Below are 21875 nucleotides of genomic sequence, written 5' to 3' on the forward strand. Positions count from 1 at the left end.
CAGGCGCCCTACCTTGAGGGGAGATGTCCTGCCTCTGCCCGGGGCCATATGTCAGGTCTGACGCTGGTGGCCTTGGACTCCCTGGGTCTCACCAAGGTTCTCAGGCAATCAGCCTGCCCTGTCGTCCCCTCAGGTGCAGGTCCTTAGGGGCCAGGCTAGAAGCTGACCTGAGTGACTACCAGCAAGTGGTTCCCCGAGTTTTCCTTCCTCCTTTCCCTCCCCAAGAATCTGCTCGTCACTCTTGGCTAAGACCATCTGCCCTTTCTCTCGGGATAAATGCTTTCTTTAAAGACACCTGTGGACTCCTGGTGTCCTAACTCACAAGACATGTCTGAATCTCATAGCAAATCCTTCTATGTGTCAGTGTTATTATCTTCATGTTATGGGTGGGGAACCTGAGTCCCTGGACATCAGAGGATTTGCCTGAGGTCACACAGGGCTTCAGAGCCCTAATACCTGGTCAGTCCCATGTTCCCCTCCCCATGTCGTGCTACACATCACCCCCCAGCTGGACAGAGGCCGTTTCAAGATGGCCTCCCCGACGGTCCAAACCCAGTGGGTCTAACATGGTGTCTTGAGGTATCACAGCAGCGACTCCCCCCCCAGAACCCGCGGCAGAGTCACCTCCAGGGCTTCCAAAACACGGATGCCAGGAAATCCCGACACGCTAGGTCCGGGGGAGCCCAGGCAGAGCAACTCTATGGCTGATTCTCCCCTGAAGACGCGGCCACCAATACACACACCACCTTGCGGTCTGCGAGAACGCGGCTTACCTTCTACTCAGATTTCTTCAGCAAGGCACACCACGGCCTTCTCAGGCTTCGGAACACCCCTGGTTTGACCCGACTCCTCGCTTGCCGCCAGACAGAAAAGGGTGGAGGCCTGACCCAGCCTGTTCCCCAAGCAGGTTAAACAGAGTTCACAGTTAGATCTTGTTCAGGAAGCTCTGAGGCCCGGGCTCTGAGGAGGACTTGGTTCCTGGTCAGGGAGTGCTGTTGAGTGGCCTCAAGGGACGGATGGCCGATGCCTGCTCCAAGGGGGATGAGGGCTTTCCCGGCATTGAGGAGGGATGAGGTGTGAGGGTCAGAAGGCTCTAGAGCTGAGCTGGGGAAGGGGAATCTGAGATTCCCAGGCTTTGCACGCCTGGCCTTAGCAGCAGTGCCCGCCTTCCCTGAGCCCAGCCCAGGCAGGGAACTTGGCCTCCTGCCCGCCTTCTACTCTCATTCACTGGGCTCCCAGCGCTGTGCGCAGGAAGGGAGGTGGCCCTTCTGGGGGGCCCCTGCCCCGGTTATTGCAGAGGATGACTGGGGTCGAGAACCTGTGGGGAACCGTGACACAGGACAGCAAGCTCCTTGAACCCCTATCGCCAGAAATCTTCTTTTTTTCCTTTAAGATTAATTAATGAGAGAAAGTGACAGAGAGAGAGAGAGAGAGGGCGCGCGCACACAAGCAGGGGGAGAGGCAGAGGGAAAGTGGTTTCATGTTTACAGGATTTAAACAATTTATTCAGTTAAAAAAAAAAAGACAAAAAAAACCCTAATTGATGACTGCCTTATTTCTTTTCCTCCCTCAATGCTGAGAATTAACTAAATGGGTCCGTTCCTGCCCTCTCCTCCTTCCTCCTTCTCATTCAAACATCATTTTTTAACATTTGCTATACACCAGGGGCTGAGGACAAGCTGGTTCCTCCCCTAAACTGATGCCTTTGCTTTGGGCCCCCTCTGGCTGGCTGCCCAGGTCCCACTGCACGCCTCCCTCACCTCGACCGACACCACCACCTCTGGGAAGTCCTGGGGGGTTGCGCCCCCACACCAGGTGCCGCGCACAGCCTGCCAAGTATCCGGCATGCCTCTAGACCCTGTCTGGCCCCGGCTGAGGACTGTGACCTGCCTTCCTGGGAGCAGGGGCAGCTTCCGGGCTCTTCCTTTCTCACTCTGTCTCTCCCCAAAGAGCAGGAATCCCTTCTCTTCTTCCCTCTGGATACTTGGTCTACGGTTCTGACCAACTGTCCTGAGGTCCCAGGGGAAGGGACCCTGGGGCCCAGAGCAGGATTTCCAGGGGAGAAGACTCAGAGCTGTCCCTCGCCCCTTCCTCTCTGTCACCCTCCCACCTCAGCCTGGCGTGCACAGGGAGGCCACCCCAAGCGGGCTTTCCAGGATTCTGGCTGGCACAGAGGGGTTGCTGAGCGAGGACACGAAAGGCACCTCCAAGGCAGGGAGAGCCCAACCAAGAGCACTCCGGGATGGCTTTTAAAATGGGTGTAATGAGGAGAACCTGGGAGTTTTTGCAGGTGGCCCCAGGGCCTGGGGAGTGAGGGGCTGTGTGGCCCAGTGGAGGAGGCAGGGCCCAGCCTGACCCTCCGGTCAGTCAAGTAACCTGTGTTTTTATCAGGCTGCCGTGTCTGCTTGCATTTAGAAAAGGGGTTTCTGTAGCCTCAAAGATGAGCAAACCATCAGCTTATGGAAAACCCACAGCTCTCCTCTGCTCAAATGAGCCTCTCATCGCCAGTCAGGGGCTGCGGCCCTGTGACCTCAGACGGCAGCCCCAGCCCTCTGCTGCTGTGAGCTAGAGAAGGCAGGTCCAGGGCTAGCTCAGGGCCACGTGCGTAGGAAGTGCTGATGAGAATCAGATCAGGCCGGCGGAGAGAGATGGGGCCTGGGTGCTTCTGCTGCCCTTGGACTGGGGTATGGGATGCTGGGATCCCAGATGAAGGAAGAGAGACCTTGCCGAGGAGTCCAAAGACATGGGTTTCGGTTCTGGCTACCACTCACCATCATGGGGCCCCAGGGACCCAAAGCAGATGACTCAATTTCTTTATCCATGGGATGGAGGTGGCACCCTCCGCCCGCACCTGCAGGTTATACCGAGGAGCTCCGTGTGCTTCGAAAACGGTCAAGTTTTGCTGTTCCCGTGCAAGGTACTGCTACGGCTCTGGACACTGACCCCCGGTGGCAGTCAGGGCCGGGGCTGTCCTGGGGCATTTGGAGCAGTTCCTGGACTGGAGCTTCTGAGTTGAGCTTTACGAAAATCAGAGGGTCACCGGCTCAGTGATGGGCAGGGGGTCATTCGGGAGGTCATGCCCACACCCACCATCCTTGGTACCATGTGGGCTTTTGGAGGTTTTGTTAAAAAATGGAGTGGGTGTCCCTAGGCACCCCGAGATGGCTTCAGGGCCCTTAGGAACAACAGAGCTTTTCTGTTAGGCGCAACATGAGGCTTTTGGCATCAGCCCCAAGACACAAATTTCCTTTTCCAAATGAACAAACCTGCCTGCCTTCAGGCCAGGGGAAGCAGGGCAAGCTGCGGCCTGCCTCATCCCCAAGGTGACAAAGAACCAGGGGTCAGGAGGACAGTGAGTCCCAGGATGCACACGCACCCAGGCCTGCCCTGCCCACAGGCACCTTGGGAACATTTTTGTGTTACAGAAGTTGCTCATGCTTGTGGGAAAGAACAATATGAGCAAGAAATATACAACGAAAAGGAAACTCCTTCCCACTCATGGCCTCTGGCCACTCTTACGCTGGGCCCAACGATCCCTAACTTGGGAAGACCAAGGATGTGAAATGATGTGCCCTTCAACCTGTGGGTGTGTCAGCTGATGTGTATTTCCTTGTGACAGCCCCAGCTCTGACCCCAGACCTGCGAGACAATGAGCTCAGGGCTTGGTTTCTGCGAGTGTGGCATCAGTGACAGAGATGACCCGAAGCAAATCGTAATCTGAAGCCAGTTCCCTTTGACGTGGGTTTTTCTAAATTATTTTCTAAGGTGTTGTTTGCTTCAGAGTTAGCTTTACAGATGTGTCTGGTGACTGTTACTTGATGGGGACTCAGGGTCCTCATTTTGGTCTAGGAGGCAGGATTTTTTTTTCCCCCCGGGTGAAATGCTGACACTAAATTACTTTACATCTTCAGGGCCTCAAACTCCAGTGTTACCAGGAGTTCCAGTGACACCGTAATTTGTCAAAAATGTGTCGAAGTGAGTATGAGGGTATCAGGCAGTGGGGACTAGTGGGGCCTGTGGCAAACCAGAGAGGAAACACCTTGCTTAAAGATACCAGCTGTGAGGAACAACAAAAGCAAGAGCATCTATATATGATATATCTCCACGGCTTGTGGCCTGGGAGATTGACATCCCACATGCACCTGCTAGGCCCTGGCTGACCCCACAGAGAGGAACTCCACGAGGTAAATAGTAGCAGTAGATGTGATGAACACTTCTCAGCCCTGGCTGCCCCTTGGAGTCACCCCCACCCCCCCACCCAGATCTCTATCATTCTTAGCCCATGTCTTCTAAAGGGGGATTTTGAGGGACACCTGGGTGTCTCAGTGGGTTAAGCATCTGCCTTCAGCTCAGGTCATGATCCCGGGTTCGGGCTCCCTGTTCAGCAAGGAGTCTGCTCTCCCTCTCTGGATCTCCCTGCTTGTGCTCGCTCTCGCTCTCTCTCTCAAATAATAAATAAAATCTTTAAAAACAAACAAACAAACAAATAAATAAATCGGGATTTGGATACAGAGCCAGGGACCTGCTGGCTGATACTGGACCTGCTGGCCGGCGAGCTCTGCCTTTCTTCCCTCATCGGTCCCCACCTGCACAAAACCCTCCAAGTCCACCTGGGGACACTGTCCCCTTAGCTCTGGGACATCACCGCTCTCCTCCCTCTCCAATAAGGGAGGCCCTTGTGTGGAACAACCAAGAGGTTCCCACTACTGAGTCAAGACTTAGCCAATACGAACCATGGGTGGACAGGCCGAGGACTCAGAAAAGAGTGACACTGTCCCAAAAGATAAGGAGAACACAGGTGTCATGAAACAGATCCTGGGCTTTGGAATCAGGCAGACATGGGTGAGCCCCACTTCATCACTTACCAGCTGTGTGACTTTGGGCAACACACTTAACTTCTCTGAGCCTCAGTTTTCCCATTTTAAAAAAATGGGAACAGAACCTTCCTTGTATTGTTGCTGTGCAGATAAAATTCGATCGTGTATGGGAAGGGCACTGTCGGGCCAACAACAGGAGCTCTGCACACAGACTCCGGACAGGATACCGGAGGTGAGACTTCTCCTTAGCAGTGGCATGACCTCGGGCAAGCTGTTTCATGTTTTTGTGCAGAATTTCCTTATCTGCAAAATGGGTTCACTGCTGTTCTCAGAGGGCTACTGGAAGGATAAAGTGCGATAGCACATGTCAAGGACTTCGACTGTGCCAGGACTCCGCCACGAGCATATTATTGATTATTATTATTGATTATTGATTAACTCCATTCCGGCATGGTGAACACTGTCTCCCGGACCCTCCTGGGCTGTGTTTCTGGGATATGGAATGGAGAAGTCGGAGCCTGTTTCCTGGTTTGCGGACAAGGCTGATCATATTCTCCTCACATCTGTCTGCCTGGTTCCTTTCTCTGATTCCCCTAACCTGGATAGTCTGTCATTTTCACCTTCTATCCTATTGTCTGTGACCTTCCCAGAAACCTGCGACCAACACACCCTGGGGCCCTGGTGTGCCTGGGAGGCCCCTGGGGCTGCCCTCTGGCTGAGAAGCCCCCTTAGTCCCCACAGAAGACGAGCACTGAGCCACACTCCCTCCGCTGGCCAGCACACAGGCCAGGCGGGCTGGGATGAATCACTTCCCACGCTGTGCTGTCATCCACGCTCCACCTGGAGGTCCTGTGTGCAGCTTCTGTGTATAGTGTTTCTTTCCATTCCGTGATTCAGAAAATGCCACTCACTCAGCCATGTGATCCCCTAATCTTCTGCCAAGGAACTGAGTGCAGAGAGTGGCTGGAAAACCCTTGAAGGACGGGGGAGGGCAGCTGTGTTTGCAAGAAAGCGATCTGAGCCAAGAACACTGCAAGGTGGAACTCCTGAATCCGTCACTGGGAGAAGAGTACTGGGGGGCTCAGGTGGCATGAGAAAAAGACCGGATCATGAGAGCGTCTGTTGGTGTGCTCAGGTCCCCAGTGTGGCTGTGGACAGATCTCCAACCGCCCCACCCCCAGAAAAATAATGTGATTCTTTTGTCTGACCGCAAATGTAAAACTTGCTTAGGCCAAAATTCTGATCAATACAGAAAACTCTTAAAAGGAAAGGACCTATCACCTGTATACTATGACCAGATGCTGTTTTTATCCGTTGAGACATTGTCCATATGTCCTCAGGCTCAGAACTGACAGTTTCTGGTCCTTAGAGCTGCTGGACATAGCCCGGCTCTGCTCCTGGCTCCCTCCCCAGTTCTGAGACCCTGTGTCTGAAATGCCACGGAAAGGCTGGCCGTCTGCACCCCAGCATTTGGGTGGGGTCTAGGCTCAACCTGGCCATGAGTTGGCTGGGTGCCCTTAGACAAATCACTCTGAGTCCCGTTTCTCTATTCAGTTAAAAAAGGGATAATAACTAGACTGATTTGTTGAGAGGATGAAAAGCCTGAGTGTGAGTGAAAACTGCAAACCCCCCAATGTCTTCAAATATCCGGAAGTGCTAGCCCGGTGCCTGCCCCCCTGCTACGGCTTATTCAACCCCAGGATGGGGCTGAAGCAGCCCCTGCTCCACCACTGAACTGACTCTGCCCACGCTGACCAAAGGCCTTCTCCAGACACCAGAGCGGGGCCATCTCAGGCTGGGGTCCCCAGTCACGCCAGCACCACGCCTACACATGCAGGCACTGAGGTGGGCAGGCACCTAGTTCAGAAACATCCAGAGCCCTGTTTTGTCACCAGGTTTGCCCCGAGACCGCTCTGTTCCCTGGCCTCCCACACAGATGCTCACTCTCGCCCAGGCCGGGCTCCTCCTCGGTGCCACTCCTGCTCAGAAGCACTCTCTGACCTCGGGGACTCTGAGGCTTCCCCAGCTTGTACCATTTTTATGTCGTAAATGAATTTTAGTGGAGTCCCCAGCACGAGATGAGGCTGTGAACTTAGACTCGGACAGTGGTGACAACGTAAGGACATGAGTTCAGCTGCTCCAAACTACCCCGCATATTCGTCTCACCACGTCTCACTACACACGCAAGAACTCGCTTGCTGGGGATCGTCCCCTTTCCTATTTACGGAAGGGTTAAAGGAGGCTCAGGGGACACATGGCTCTAACTAGCACAGCTCCCCAGACCCCGTTTCCTGTGCCCCGGCCTCCCCGGCTTCCCTCCAGCAGAGCCAGGTGGGACATTGTTCTGCTTGGATCCTTCTAGTCTGGGGGCAGGAAGCCCTGGGGGACCAGCAGCCCGTCCTGACTTAGCTCCCCTGGGAGCGTGAATCGAGCTGACCAGGCGGCCAGTGGGTCCCTGTACCCTATCTGTGGGCGTGAGCTCGTGGGCTGCCCCCGTGTGGACTCCAGAGATGGCAACGCTTCAGTCATCACCTTTTTCTATGAAAACATCCTATGTCTGGGTGTTGACCTCAGGTCCCCTGAGCTGAGGCCCTGCTCCCGCTGTGTGTCCTGGGGCACCTCCAGGCTCCCCTGAGCCCCGCCGGAGGTGGGCCTGGTTGTCTGCCTCCGTCCGGCCCCTCCCGCTCCAGTTCGTTCTGCCTGCCCCTCTGCTCTCTGCGCCTCTGCCTCTGCGCCTCCCTCCAGTACCACACGCTCCCGTGCTCCACTGCAGCAAGGACAGAGGATCCAGCGCCCCTCAAAGCCAGCCTCGGATGGAGGAAGGGAAACTGAGAGGCAGGTGGTGGCCATGAAGAGGAGACAGTGGGCAGGACAAGGGGCCCCGTGGGAAGCGAGAGGCCTGATGGTGGAGGAAGGCAGCGGAGAGATGGAGAAATGGACGTCGGGGTTAACCAGGAGGGGCCCTCTGGCCACTCACGGGCTGCCCAGAGTGTTGTAATCATAAATAACATGTTGTAATGATCATAACCACCTTGACAGTGGCAGGTGATACAAAGCGAGCACTTACTGTATGCTCGGTATGGGGCTAACGTGCCCTACCCGGACCCCTTCATTTGCTGCCGAGAGTCACCTGCCCACGCAGGTGTCCTTGTCATCCTCCATGTCACCGATGAGGCGGCTGCAGCTTGAGTCGGTTCAACAACTTGCCCAAAGGCCTTATTTCATCAGCGGAAGATGTGGGATGAGAAGCGAGGCTGTCCGAGCTCACGTTCCACTCTCCCTAACTTCTGTAAGAGCTGCTTCTAGAAAAAACAAGAACAAAGATATAATCCCCTGTGCCCAGAAGGTGGCTCAGGAGTATCAGGTTTGTTGAGGAAAGAGGAATGTGTTACAGACGTGTCAGGGTATATCCGGCTTCAGTATGAGGACCCCTGTGATCCCAGGGTCTGGGAGGCTCGCCAGGGTCTTGCTAATGGTGGCGGCAGGGCGGGAGGCAGTGGGAGCAGCTAAACCAGGCCACACCCCCCTCCCATCCACACACTCGTGCATTCTGTATTCGTACCTGGGATGCGAGGAGGAAGCCCAGTAAATCATGCCAGAACTGGCTGGTGCGGAGCACGGATGAATTTGGCTAATGTATGTTAATTCATAATATATGTTAATTCAAACAATTTAATTCACTGACAGGACTCAGGGTTTAGGCGCTTAAGTTAAGCAGGTCACTGGAGTGTGAGGGGGGTCATTGTCTGTGTGGCTCCTTCGCTCCATCACGGGCGGTGTAGACGAGCTGATGGAAACTCACTTTCTCGTCATCTTGTGCAAAATACAGGTTGCAAAACGGCTGCAAATAAGTGTTGCAAACGCAGAAGAGGAAACATTTAGATGTGTGGCTCTTTAATCTTTCTGACTGGTCTCATGATAAGAAACATATTTCGGATCATAGCCAAGTGCCCGCACATACCGACAGGCGCACCCATAGAAGACACATATCCCTGAAACAAGTTTTAGCCATACTACGTGAAATGCACCTGGTATTTTTTATTTTATTCAATTTCATTTAAATAAAATTTGATCTGAGATGTACTAAATTGTTTTCATGATCTCTAATGTGTGGCAACTCAAAATTAAAAAACAAAAAACAAAAAACTAGGTGACTATACCAATAACAAGTAAAAAGAACAGAGCTAAGAGGTTGTCTTGAGTCCCCTTGGGGTAGCAATGTCCCCAGATTGGAGGCTGTGCCCTCGAGTTAGTGCTAGTGGGGACTCTGCACCCTCTGATCTTTGGGAAACAGACACTGTGGCAAACACTGGGACTCGGAGCAGACCGGAAAGGAGTTTCCAGGGAAGAAGGCAGAGGTGCCCCTCCAGAGTCAATATTTAATTGGGATTCATTTAGCCGTAAAATGATCTTCAGGGAGGGAGGAAATGGGCCAAATGAGGGTGGTGAATGGGATAGAAGGCAGTTAAAGGCAACCTGCTCCCCAAAGTAGTTTTGGGCACTGCTGTGTGATCAGCACGAAGAGGGAAGGAAATAGCCAGTGGTTGCGAACAGAGACTCAGCCTTTTAATCCTGCGAACGGGGCTGGGCTCTATGCCTCAATTTCCTCATCTAGAAAATGGGGACATAATACTATTCAGTCCTTAAGGCTGTGACCTATCAAGAATGAGGCTGATCTGCACACACAAATTAGGCTCCAACTCCTGCCAGGAAGGTTGGCATAAGGCTCAGAACAGCTCATGCTGAGTGGTGTATAATGGGTGATGAGTGAACTCCAAAGCTGCTCCATGGCCACAGAGGCGGCTGCTTCAGGGGAGGTCAAAGGTGGGATTCCAAACACTTCCTCCCAACGTTGGGGTTGTGGGTGGGGGGTCCTCAGCCTCAATGGCACTCAATAAATTCATTCTGAGAGCCATCATTACATAAATCCTCCTTCTTGCTGGCTGCCTGTTGCTGTGTCTACCTGTGCAACCGGAGGTCACTGCCTGCCAACCACACCCCCACGCTGCTCGGGCAGCTCTCCAGCTCCCCAGTGCTTGGAGCCCCGGGGGGAGCCAGTGCAGGGGTGGGGCCAGGCTATGTGAAAAGCCTGGGAGTCCTGCAGAATCTTTGCTTAGCCGGAGGTAAAGATCCCTTGAATACTGTAGGTCTCCTGTCAAGATTCTCCGTCTCAAAATGTGGGGCAGGTGAGTGGCTTCCTTTTACTCCGCATAAGTTGTGGGTGTGAGGGGCGGGGGATGATGTGGGTGCCTGGGGGCTCAGGTGCCTCTTGGTAACCCCAACATCACCCAGTATCCCTGGCCCAATGTCTGGAATGAACGAGTAAAGGAAAGGACCAAGACGTTTCCTTCTCTCCAGCCCCCCCCCCCCCCCCCCCCCCGCATGGCTTTGTCAGGTCCCGGGCCTCTCTCGGCACTAACTGGGCTCCCGCTCCCAGCACGATCCATATTCCATATTCCACACTTTTGCTAGAATGATCTTTTTAAAGTGCAATTGTGATCGTGTTACCTTCCTTTCTCCCTACAGGACACCCCTGTTTAACCTTTGGCCGGTGTCCCGCAGCCTAGGATGCATTTCCAAGTCCCTCCACCGGGTAGCCTCTTAGCCTCGCCTTTCCCAGCCGCCGCGGGTTCCACCGAACGCCGGGACTCCCCTGATTGCGCAATACAGCCTCACGCCTTCGGGCTTTTGTCCACACAGTGCTCGGTGCCCGGGCGGTCACGGTCCTGCCCGCGGGCTGGCCCCGCTTTGGAGAACTGCCATGCTCGGTGGAAGCACCGCGTGCTCTGGGAGGTCTTCCCCAGCTCTGGGGTCCCAGGGGCTCCTTCTCCTGCCTCCCACAATTGTCTCCCCTGGATCGGTCCTGGGAGCACCCCCAAGGGCTTGACGGGCTTCCCGGCTCTTGCCACTAGAGGGCAGTGCGGTGCAGACGAGCGTGGGGCCCGGCCGCGGCCCGAGGGTGGCCGCTGAGCGCTGGGGTCTCCCGAGGCGGCCCCTGCTCGCCTTCTGTCCTCACACACCTCAGTGCTTGGGGTTTGCCCTACCTCCTGGGACGTCACACAGCCCCTGTGCGGCCCCCGGCCTCTGCCGCTCCGCCTTCTCTCCTTCATGCCCAGGGCTGCCCCAGCTTCCTTCCGTGCCTGGTATTTTTCACCGCCTTTCCTTTCCTGCGCCTCACCCCACCCTTCCTCAAGAACTTTCAGCAGCGCCTGATTTTTTCCGTATTAACTCTACACATCTCATTTGCGGTTTCCTTCGTTAATTAACTTTGTTAATTAAAATACTGCCACTTCAGTAACAATGAAAAATGAAAGAAAAATAATTCCCGAGTCCATTCCATGATTTTATGTTTTGCTCTCTCTTATTCTGTGTGTGTGTGTGCGCGCGTGTGTGTGTGTGTGTTTGTGGTTAAAGCATCGATACAAACTTGAATTTAACAATTTTGTCTTATTTTGAGATAGTAGACAATCTTTCAAATTACCATTCGGCTTTATAATATGCATCACTATGAGGGAACGTGAGCTTGGGTCTCCAGGCCATGCTCTCCATCCCACCATTCAAACCACAGTGTCTCCATTTCGAGGCTGCAAGGAGCCAGCCCTCAGAATTTGTGTGGAACAAATTGGGGGGAGGTCCCCAACCCAGCTCATCACCAAAATCACGAGGTGTCAGTGGGACTTGGAAAATGCCTGCGTCCAGGGCCCATGGTGTTTCAGACGGAGGGGTTCTGGGCCAGGGTCTGCGTATCAGTCAGGATCTGATAGGTTCTGCTACGGTAACAACCCCAACCTCCCCTGACTTGACGGAAGGACAGTTTCTTTCCTCCTTACTCATTTCAGATGATCACCTTGGGTTAGTTAAGAATTCCCGAATGACTTGTCCTTATCACAAGCCCCAGGCTGACAGAGTGGCCACCCTCTGGAGTGGGTCTGAGCTCTGTGATGGAGGCAGGGAGGAGGAACGTGGTGAGTTACGAGCTGGCTTGTCACACCAGTTCCATCCCAAAATGACACTCATAGCTGCTTGTCTTGCTTTGGCCACCGACTCCCACCTGGTGGGGACTGAGGTCCAGCACGAGGTCCCTGGAAGGCCTCGTACCTCGATGTTTTAGAAAGCGCTACGGTTTGGGGAAGCATGGGACCAGGGAGCTCCAGAGGAAGAAATTGGGGGGAGGTCCCAAGCCCAGCTCATCACCAAAATCACAAGGGTGTCAGTGGGACTTGGAAAATGCCTCCATCCAGGGCCCATGGTGTTTCAGATCGAGGGGGTCTGGGCCAGGGCCTGCACGGAATCGGCGTATCTCTGACTGGGTGTCCACACTCGCCAGGGCACCAAGGAAGGGAGCAGTGAGGGCGAGGCCCGATGCCCTACCTGAGAGTGCTCTTGTGCAAACAGCAGGAGCTCAGCCTGCTTAATGAGCTGAAGGGAAAGAACACTGGATGATTCAGAGAACTGACTAGAGGCCTGGCAAACCAGGTTCAGGGCAGTGGGCAGGGCACTGCCAGGGGAGGTCCGGCAGCAGAGAACACAGTCACAGACACTCGGGCTGGTCAGGACGCCTATGAAGGTGCCGCAACCAGTGCTGTGGATGGCTGACTCTTGACCCCACCGCCACGGCTACACATCGCCTCTAGCTGTCTGTCTGTCCCTTGAGGATCAAAGCCCAGACCATGAGCATTCCATAAGCCGAGACTGGGTCACACACAGGCCTAGAGAACTGTCTGTCCCTCCCTGAGATCATACAGCAGTGGATACCCTGACTCGGAAGGGAACTCTAATGTGGGCAGGCAAAAATCAACAAACGTTGTCTACTGAGAATCACCTGCTCCCTCACCAAAATGAACTCATCTGGGGGTGCCTGGGGGCTCAGTCATTAAGCATCTGCCTTTGGCTCAGGTCATGATCCCAGGATCCTGGGATAGAGCCCCACATCAGGCTCCCTGATCAGTGGGGAGTCTGCTTCTCCCTCCACCGCCTCTGCCTTTCCCCCTGCTCATGCTGTCTCTGACAAACAAATAAAATCTTAAAAACCAAGATTTAAAAGAAAAAACAAAGTGAATTAATCTGGAAGGCATTTAGGGGTTGACTTGATTCTCTAAGGAGCCCCTTCACTGCTTTTCTCAGGGGACATAAAGAGAGAGAGGTATGCATGTGCTTACCGTCTCCTCATTGGTTCCACAGAAACCACCAGCAGAACCATGCCAGCTGACTGGCTTGGAAGAGGGTGCTCCAGTGTGGGCCCCAGAAGGATGGAGCTGGGAAGCAGGAAGGAGGAAGGAGGAAGCACAACAGTGTGGCTCTGTCACACGCCTTCGCACAACAGTCTGTCAGCAAGAGTCAAGGTTTCAGTGAAAACAAGGTGTGAAGTAACCCGTGTTGGACTTAAAATCAGGGGGAGAACAGGCATAGCTCTTTGTCATAAATGAGGCTGCTAATCGAGTTATTTTGACCCATTTTTGGCAACAGCCTGTCCTCACTGCCTGCGACCCGCATGGACACCCAGGATCCAGACACGGTTCCTGGGGGAGGAGGCCTCAGACCTGCTTTGGGGAGCAGCACCAGAGATGGGAGAAGGAAAACAATATGGTGTCATGGCTTTTCCTAAAACAAAGGTTCCTAAACAGGACTGCACAGCCCCAAAAAGCCCCGGGTTCCCTGTGGGCGCAGGCCCAGGCAGAGAGTCACCAGTCAAAATATAAGACACTCAGTTAAATCTCGGTATCAGACAAACAAAAAAATTTTAGTATGTCCCATGCAGTTTGGCGATCTACTTATACCTTAAAAATCACTTTTCTGAAATTCAGACTTAACCGTATTTTTACTTACTAACCTGGCAACCTTACGTAGGTGTGCTGCTTTTCTTTTATTTACCTTGGGGCTTAGGTTAAATTTTTTTGGAATCAAGATTTTTGCTGCCAAAGGCACGAGAGTTTTGAAAGTCATGGCTAGATCTTTGTGTGTGTGTGTGTTTTTTACATTGAAAAAGTTAGGTTTGGGCGCCTGGGTGGCTCAGTCGTTTAAGCGTCTGCCTTCCACTCAGGTCAGGATCCCGGGATCCTGGGATCGAGTCCCGCGTCGAGCTCCCTGCTCAGGGAATCTGCTTCTCCCACAGCCCCTCCTCCCACTCATTCTCTCAATCTCTCTCTAATAATAAATAATAAATAAATAAAATCTTGAAAAAAGGAAAAGTTAGTTGCAGCGAATGTTCCAGACATTTTTTCGCCCTGCGTCCAGGTGCCTCTGACAGCGCAGGTACCGTTGCAGACGACGGGGCTAAAACAAGACAGGGCCACTGCCTTCCAGGAAGTCAGCCGAGTCACCAAGGGAGACAGCAGGCCAGCCACACGACCTCATGTTGCTGGAAGTGCAAGGTGCAGAGAGGGAGTTGACACCATGCAGGTCTTGGCAGAGCAGTCAAGAGGAAAGCAGAGCAGTAATGAGATGTTAACCAGGAGTTGCCGCCGGCACTGCGGCCTCCACGGGAGCAGGAGCGTAAGTTGATGAGCATTGGCGTGTGGGGAGACACTGCCCCTCTTGGACTTTCATTTTCCTCTACCTTCTAGTTTAATAATGACTCAGTTAAGACTGATGCAATAGTAAAGCAGCCATTTTGTGTTTGGTTGCCTTAAAAAAACCTGACCCCGGGGCGCCGGAGTGACTCAGTGGCTTTAACCCTCTGCCTTCGGCTCAGGTCGTGATCCCAGGGTCTTGGGATGGAGCCCGGCATCGGGTTTTCTGCTCAGCAGGGAGGCCTGCTTCCCTTCCTCTCTCTTTCTGCCTGCCTCTCTGCCTACTTGTGATCTCTATCAAATAAATAAATAAAAATCTTAAAAAAAAAAATGACCCCAGCAAGATACTTCGTAGGGACATCTTTAGGATGGAACAGCGGAGTCCATCCTTGGGCTGGAGAGGACGTGGTCCAGGAGCCACCTTCAGCCGTGTCCTTGAGACTCTGTCCCAGCTCTTACTGGCAACAAGAACGTGGCCAAGAGAAATGAAGGGATTCCGAAGGAAAAGAAACATCCAAAGGACAAAACCGCTCTTCACCTTATTAACTCCTAAGCAAACACCTCGGCCCAGAGTGTAGGTGAGTAAACCAGAAGGAACCCACGCCTGTGGGGGGCAGAGCTGCTCTCTATCGCCCAAGGAAACAGCAAGGGCAGAACGAGAGTTCTGTTACTATGAATACTGCTTGTTGTCTTTTCTTTTAATCATTAGGAAAAATTATTTCCTTTCCAGACGAGTCTCTTTTCTGGGAACTGGGCCTGGCTTCCAGTGAGTGTGGCAGTCTTTCGGCCCCCAGTTCTGGATTGTGGGTGCCCGAGGGGCTTACAGTGGACAAGGCCTGAGGCTCGGGAAACTCAGCCCTGGAGCTCGGTCACACTTGGCGGGGAAGGCGTGAGCTCTCCCGCATATGACTGGGCCAGCCTGGGCTCAGCCGCCGTGTGGGCTGTGGAAACAAGACCCAGAGACACTGCCGCGTAAGCCCAGCACAAGCCCACGTAGCCCAGCGACGCGTGAGCCAACCGCAGGCCTGTGGAAAGAAGGCCGCCTTCCCCTGCTCCCACGGGGAGCTAGAAATAGCGCTCTGCCCTTTGTCCCTGACCAGCTGGGGCAACTGCCTGGCGTGGGTGTCATCGACCACAGGCCCCTTTGTTCCTCTCTCCCACATTGTCCCTCTCCGTGCCTTCCTCCCTGACCTTAGCTCCCTGCCCCCGGACAGAGAGGACGGCAGTGCGAGCCCACAGTCCGGCATGGGGGCAAAGGTGGTTTCTCACACACGTTTCCACACCCTGGAATGTGCTGCTGACGACCGCAGCACAAGTGTCTCCTCCCTGGCCTTGGCACGGCCACCCTGCGCCTTCCTCACGGGCGCTGACCCTGACCTGGGGCCATGCGGAAACGTCTGGCTTCTTGCCAGCAGCAACCTTGGTGCCAGACACATGCCTCCAGGGCTCTGAAAACCTCCTCCACGGACCCTGGAGGTGAGGAATACGGCGCATCTCATGCCGCCTCCCCTGTGCACGTTAGGCACCGGGCGGTTCCCCCGCGGGGGCCCCAGTCTGTGACTCCTGCTTCCCCAGGGCTCAGCTAATGGGAAGCCCCGGCAGGAGATGGAAGGTGGCACAGGAGTGGAAGGAAGCACTGATTTCTCTGGAAGTCGGCACAGCCTGGCTGGTGACCCCTCTGGCTGAAGATCACAGCGCCCGTCGGCGCCCTCTCTACATTGCTCCGTCTGCAAGTTCCAGAAGGGCCTTCCTCCTTCAAGCCTCCAGCCTCTGGGTGATCACGAAGCTTGGCAGTTCCTGGCTCTGCACGGCCTCCCGTGATCTCCTACAGCCTGCCCACCTCTCTTATAAATGCCCTTTAAGTCACCCACATCAAAACTGCCATCTTTCTATTGCCATAACCACGCAGTGTGAGTGTGCGTGTACATACACGTAACACACACACAACACACCAGCATGACTGCAAAAGTCTTGGGAAGTAACATTCACCCTTACTCCCCACAACACACTCCGACTAATGTGTGTGATTCTAATTGTTACAAATGCTCATCTAACCCAGGAAGCTGATGCCATGGCCCACCTCTGGTTCTCCATTCCTCGGTCTGAAAGCAGGGCTTAGGACCAGCCCAGGGGAGACAGACAGCTCTTGGCTGGCCGGGGTGCAGCGTCTAGCAGAGGTCAGCATGGAACACGTCATGGGGACCATCAGGTGACTGCAGAATGGGTGTCATGTGGGGCTCCCCTTGGCAAAGGCTAGACTCCCCTTTGGGGGGTAGTTCCTTTCTGTGGTCATCCCATTCCGGTGCTGGGTTTCCACTTTGCAGGCTGGAAACCCGAATTGGTCAGAAGCCTGCGGGATGGATGTGTTCAGGGGTGACTCACGACAACACGAGTGTGAACACCAGTGCTGACTCAGCCACTCACAGTGAGGATACGACCACGAGTGGGCTGAGGAACCACGTTCACCCATCAGCACCCTTTCCTGGCGGGGGATTCTCTCTGGAAGGTCAGGCTGTCATCAGAAGGGGCTTGGCCCTAGAGCAAGGGAGGGCTCAGGCGTGGGAGCACACCTGGGCGGCCTGAACACCTTCTCCCTGGGATGTCGGTCTCACTGCCACTCCTCTGACCCCCTGCCTCTCCTCTGTCCCCACACTCCTGCTGACCCAGCCCCTCTGGTTGACCCATTAACTTTCTTGTTCCGCTCCCTTCTGTGTCCAACAGTTGACGCTTCTTACTTCAGTTCTCGGTGGCCATGGCTGGGGGTGGCTATGTCCACCAGGGCCCCCCACGTCGCTCAACAGGTCGCCAGCACATGCGATTAGGGAAGAGCAGGAGCTCCCTCTGCTTCATCTTCTGGGTGGTCCAGAGGTGTGGACTCAGTGTCCAGCCAATCGCCGATAATCATAAATGCGTTATCTGTTTGAGTGATTTGTAGAAAGGGAGGTGCGATGCTGGGCACCTTACTGGCAAATCTCATTCCTGTCCTATAACAAGCTGAGGAGATAGTACCAGTTTCCCCATTTTGTACAAAAGGAGACTGAGGCCCAGACAGGACAGATGACTTGGCCAAGGTCATAGCATAAGCCAGCTGCTGAGTGGTCCTAGAAGCTGTTATGAGTATACACGTGTGCTCTGGAAGGACAGAGAAGGTTCTCCCTCCCCATGAGCTCTCACTCCCTTAAGGCAGGCCGGTGGCCCCCTTCAGGAACTTCCCTCCCCACCCTGCAAGCCACCTGCGGTGCTGAGGGAGGGGTGCCACCTGGGGTGCCACCTGTGCCTGCTGACAGACACGGTCCGGGGCCAGCCTCTTGTCAGAAGGAAGGCCGGTGGGAGCCTCAGACCACAGGGAAGTTGACTCCATGAACCGTGGCCGGTGACTCAGCTGCCTGCTTGATGGACGGTGGACGGACGTCAGTCCTCACTCTATGGCCCTTCCCTTTTTCCCCGAGTAATGACAAATCCTAGCTCTGTGATCTGGTTGGTTACCATAGAAACTGGAAAACATTTGATAATGTGGGTCCTCTGGGACAGGTGCCCCGAGCAGGTCTAGGAAAAAACAACCCTTTCCTGCCCCTTCACCCCGAATCCCAGGCGTCTCACCTACTTGGAACAGATCAGGTAAATGGTCCAGGGCAATTACACCACTGTCTGGCTCCAGTGATCTTGTCTGAACCAGGAAGTCTGGGGAGGTCACAAGTCTGTGTGCCCGTGGGATCTGGCCCAAATTCCTGCCGGAAGCAACTGGATCCCAAGCACCCCGGTCCACTCGGCAGACTCTCACATGCTGTGCCCCACGCCACATGCCCGGGCCCCGTCCCAGACTGGGGGACATCTGAAGAAGGCAGACACCGGCCCCGTGCTCAGCGAGCTCCTGGTCACTAGGCACAGGACACACACCTAACAGGGCTGTCAGGTCCCAGGGCACATCAGGAATCACCAGGGAACAGTGAGGAAGGGGGCTGGGGAGTGGGCTTCTGGGAGGGGAGGGGTTTCAGTGGAATGAACCCCAGAACGTCACATTCCCAACAGACCCCGAGGGTGGGGCCACCCTGAGTCACTTGTCCATGAGGGGTCATGGATGACCACTGGGGGGCCAGGAGACTCGATTCTTGTCCAGGCTCAGGCACCTGTGCCTTCTTGGGCTGTGGCTTTTCCTTCCTCCCGTCCTCCCCATTGCTGGTTCAAGGCTCCCTGGGCCCCTCCATGTAGAGGGCTCGGCTCAGACGGCTTCACAATGATGCCCCACCTCCCCTAAGATTAAACAGGTTCACATTCAAACTCACTCCCCCCGCCCAACCCCTTGCCCAACACTGCCTCTTCCCTAAAACACCAACATTATCCCATTATTGAGCCATTCTGCATATCCAGATCCACTTAAGTCTCTCCCACGGGGCCCTCCCTCTCCTCCCCACGGCGCCCCCCCCCCCCGGGGCACCTTGCATGGGACCACCATAGCCACCTCCTAGATGTGCTCTTAGTTCCATTCACACTTTCTTCCCCAGTTTTTAAACCTACTCTTCAAGGATCAGTATTCCTGGGGATCTTGACGTCTGCCCTAATTTCTAGCATCTTCAATTTCTTGTTGGCATCGCCCTGAGCATTCAGACTCAAATGTCTGGGACAGGACCCACATCCTGCCCCCACAGACCTTCTATTTCCTCTCTCGGTTCATGGCCCAATCTAGCCATAGACCCGGAAACGCCGCTGCCGCCTCCTGTCCTCCTCCTTCGCCCCCCCACCCGCTGCAGAGCAAACCTGGGGACACGGCCCGGGCGCTCTCCCCAGTCAACTTCCCTTGGTGCTGTTATGGGTGCAGTCCCCATCTCCTGGCTGGTGCCTGCCTCACGGCTCTGTCACCTTCCAGTGCCTCCATGCAGTGGTCCGAATCCACTTTCTGACACACAGGTCTGTCATGGTGCTCGCTCTCGGAATCCCTCGATCACCTCACCGCATCACAGTGACATCCCGGCCCCTCGGGAGGGCAGGTGAAGGCTTCCTAGGCTGGCCCTCAGTCCTCCTTTCCAGCCTCACCTCCCAACGTGTTCTCTCTCTCTTTCTCTCTCACTCTCTCTCTCTCTCTCTCTCACACACACACACACACACACACTCACACACACCACACCAGCCTGCTAGTTTCTGTTTCTTGGCCTTTAGTAGCATTTAGTAGCATTCTTTGTGGTGACGCTTCTGCCCTCTCCCTGCTACTCAGGGACCCCCACCCTTCCCCAAGACCCCAATCCCCCTCCGATGTCTTCCCAGCCCCAGCCCACACCCCAGGTCCAGGGCAGAGTTCCTCACTCCTTCCTCTGCGCACCCACAGGACTCGAGCACTTGCCATACTGAGCAGCAAGTCTTGTTTCTGGCTGCCGTCAATGCTGTCTGATTCCTCTTGATGGCTTGAGTCCCTCTAGCTCCAGTTAGGTGCTCTGGGAGCACAGCCCGAGCCCAGGACCCACCCTGCAAGCCTTCCTCCTCCTGACCTCTTCCTACCTGGCGCTCAGCATCTGCCTCAGCCTCCCTACCTCTACCCCCAGCCTCAGTCTGGGAGAGCAACCGGTGCTTGGGCTTTTGACCTGCTCAGGGCAGGGCCAGGTGTCCCAGGGCCCCACCACCAGGGCTGTCCTTCCCGCTGGCTCTTCCCCTACACAGTGGGTCCCACCATCTTCCCATTTCCCCATGCTGCTTTGTACCTAGTAAGAGACCCCCAGTGTTTGTCAAAGTATTGGGTCTGCCATTCCCTGTGCAGAGCCCTGAGGTGGCTCCTGGGGACTGTGAGATCCTGGGACCTCAGGAACACAGGGGGCCCCTGTGTTCACTCTCTGATCGTGGGGCTCATGGAGTTTATGTGGCTGCAGAGGGGCACAGGACCCACAGGGAAGAGGGGTCCCCTCAGCTCTCAGGTCAGCCACTCCATAAGGAAACAAACCCAGCTTCCCGTGCCTGCTGGTGACCACCAATGGCTAGAAACTTCCTCAGCTCCCTCCTCACCAGCCCTCGGATCCTTCCTCCCGCTTCGGCCATCCTTCCTTTCATCCTTGCCATCATCCCAAAGCAGAGACTTCGCAACTGCCCCGCCTCCCCCTCCCCAGACCCCCCTTCCTCTCTCCAGCCCTCATCTTCCTACCTTTACCACACAGCCTGGTTCTTCCAGCCCCGCCTGACCTGCATACTCTCCGGGCAATCACCCGTGCAATTCTCCTTCCCCAGAACCCCTCCCTGCTTTTCTCCACTGATCCAAGTCTGTGGCTCTGGTCTCCCCCTTCTCGGGAATTCTCTGACGCAGAACTGACTCCCTTACAGTCCTGTTGCAACTGGCAAGCATCACACCATTTAATATTTAATTATTCTCTGCGCTTGAAAAAATGCACAGTAGTTTTCTTTCCCCACCTCAATAATAAGCTTCTTAGGGGTAAATCTGGTTTTTTATATGGTTGGGGAAGGCCCTGGAATATAGGCTCTCTTTGAACTCTTTTAGCTTCTTGTTCAGCACACAGTTTCCATGGGGTCATCTTTCCTGGGCGACTCTGAAAATCTGGCACAGGTTACTGGAGGCCTCAGGCCACAGGCTTCCTGGACTGAAGATGGACGGACCAGAAGCCCAGTGTCTTCGTTCCGTCTGGCTCGCTGAGAGGGTTCTCTGAAGCTTAGAGAAACTAGGACGGTCACACTGTGGGAAGAACTGTAGCCCTACTAAGTGGTAACTGAGGCATGACATCAACGAGCTAGAGCTCTCCTGAGATGTTTTCATGACCCAGGCGCCTGTGCCCAGGGAGGTGAACCACGGGTTCCTCTGCTTGGCCTCACGGGGCCGCCTCCCTGAAGCTGGGACAAAGGGGGAGAGAAGCCAGACAATCCGAGGGCCTTGTTGTGTCCCGCTTGGCACTGGGCACCGTGACTGCTCCCTCCCCAGGGCCTCCAAGCATGGCGGGCTTTGGCAAGCTGATTGCAGTAAGAGAAACCCTGGAGAATTTTGAGTTAATCTTGCCAAACAGCTTCCTTTAGGTCAGGCATGTCCACAAGCAGGTCCGTGAGCACCTGGAGTCCTGTGCCTCCTGGGAACAAGCATGGCAGGAACCCGGGGCGCAGGAAGGGCTCAGGGTCAACATCCAGGGCTCCTTTTTCTCTTTCACTCCCTTACATCCCCTGCAGATTCCACACCTTCATCCTGGGCCCCTCACATGAGCTTTTTTCCTGCCAAACCCCCCATTGCTTCACGCCCCACCTTCTCTGCTGCAGCTGCCCATCCAATCGCCCGGGCACAGACTCACCAATAACTTCTCCCTGACCATCTGGGCGCTGCTCCCCCCGCCTCTCCCTTTCCTCCTTCTAGGAAGCAGGCCACGGCTATGGCCCCTGGAGCTAGCGAGTGGCGGGGTCCCCTGGAGCCCACTTCCCTTGGGCCACAGCCTGGACGGAACCATCCACAGAGCATGTACGGCGTGGGCTCTGGGGAAACAAGGGGCGCAGACACGTGGTGCGTGGGCCTCGGGGTCTGGTGATGCAGCAGAGGAAGTGGTAAGCAGGCAGGCCACTGCGATGGGCTGCGGTA

At 54.9% G+C, this 21875-nt stretch overlaps 1 protein-coding gene and 2 long non-coding RNA genes across 4 annotated transcripts in view; 2 read left to right on the top strand and 1 right to left on the bottom strand.

Annotated features, from left to right (window-relative positions):
* Window positions 1–21875, bottom strand: part of PACC1 (proton activated chloride channel 1) — a 442395-nt gene that overhangs the window by 66497 nt on the left and 354023 nt on the right. The window contains exons 5-6 of one of the 2 annotated variants that reach the window (XM_082702480.1): window positions 7885–8119; window positions 774–892 (exon numbers count right to left, since the gene is read on the bottom strand). The gene's annotated coding sequence lies outside the window, so the exon portion shown is untranslated. The remainder of the gene's footprint in view (window positions 1–773; window positions 893–7884; window positions 8120–21875) is intronic. The other variant, XM_082702481.1, reaches the window with a different exon arrangement.
* Window positions 7847–8900, top strand: LOC309849654. The gene is made up of 2 exons (XR_014303814.1): window positions 7847–8181; window positions 8647–8900. It is a non-coding gene; the product is annotated as an uncharacterized lncRNA (long non-coding RNA).
* Window positions 9736–11151, top strand: LOC309849645. Its single transcript, XR_014303803.1, has 2 exons — window positions 9736–10003; window positions 10344–11151. It is a non-coding gene; the product is annotated as an uncharacterized lncRNA (long non-coding RNA).

The sequence above is a fragment of the Mustela nivalis genome (genome assembly GCF_964662115.1).
Source record: "Mustela nivalis genome assembly, chromosome: 16".
Lineage (NCBI taxonomy): Eukaryota > Metazoa > Chordata > Mammalia > Carnivora > Mustelidae > Mustela > Mustela nivalis.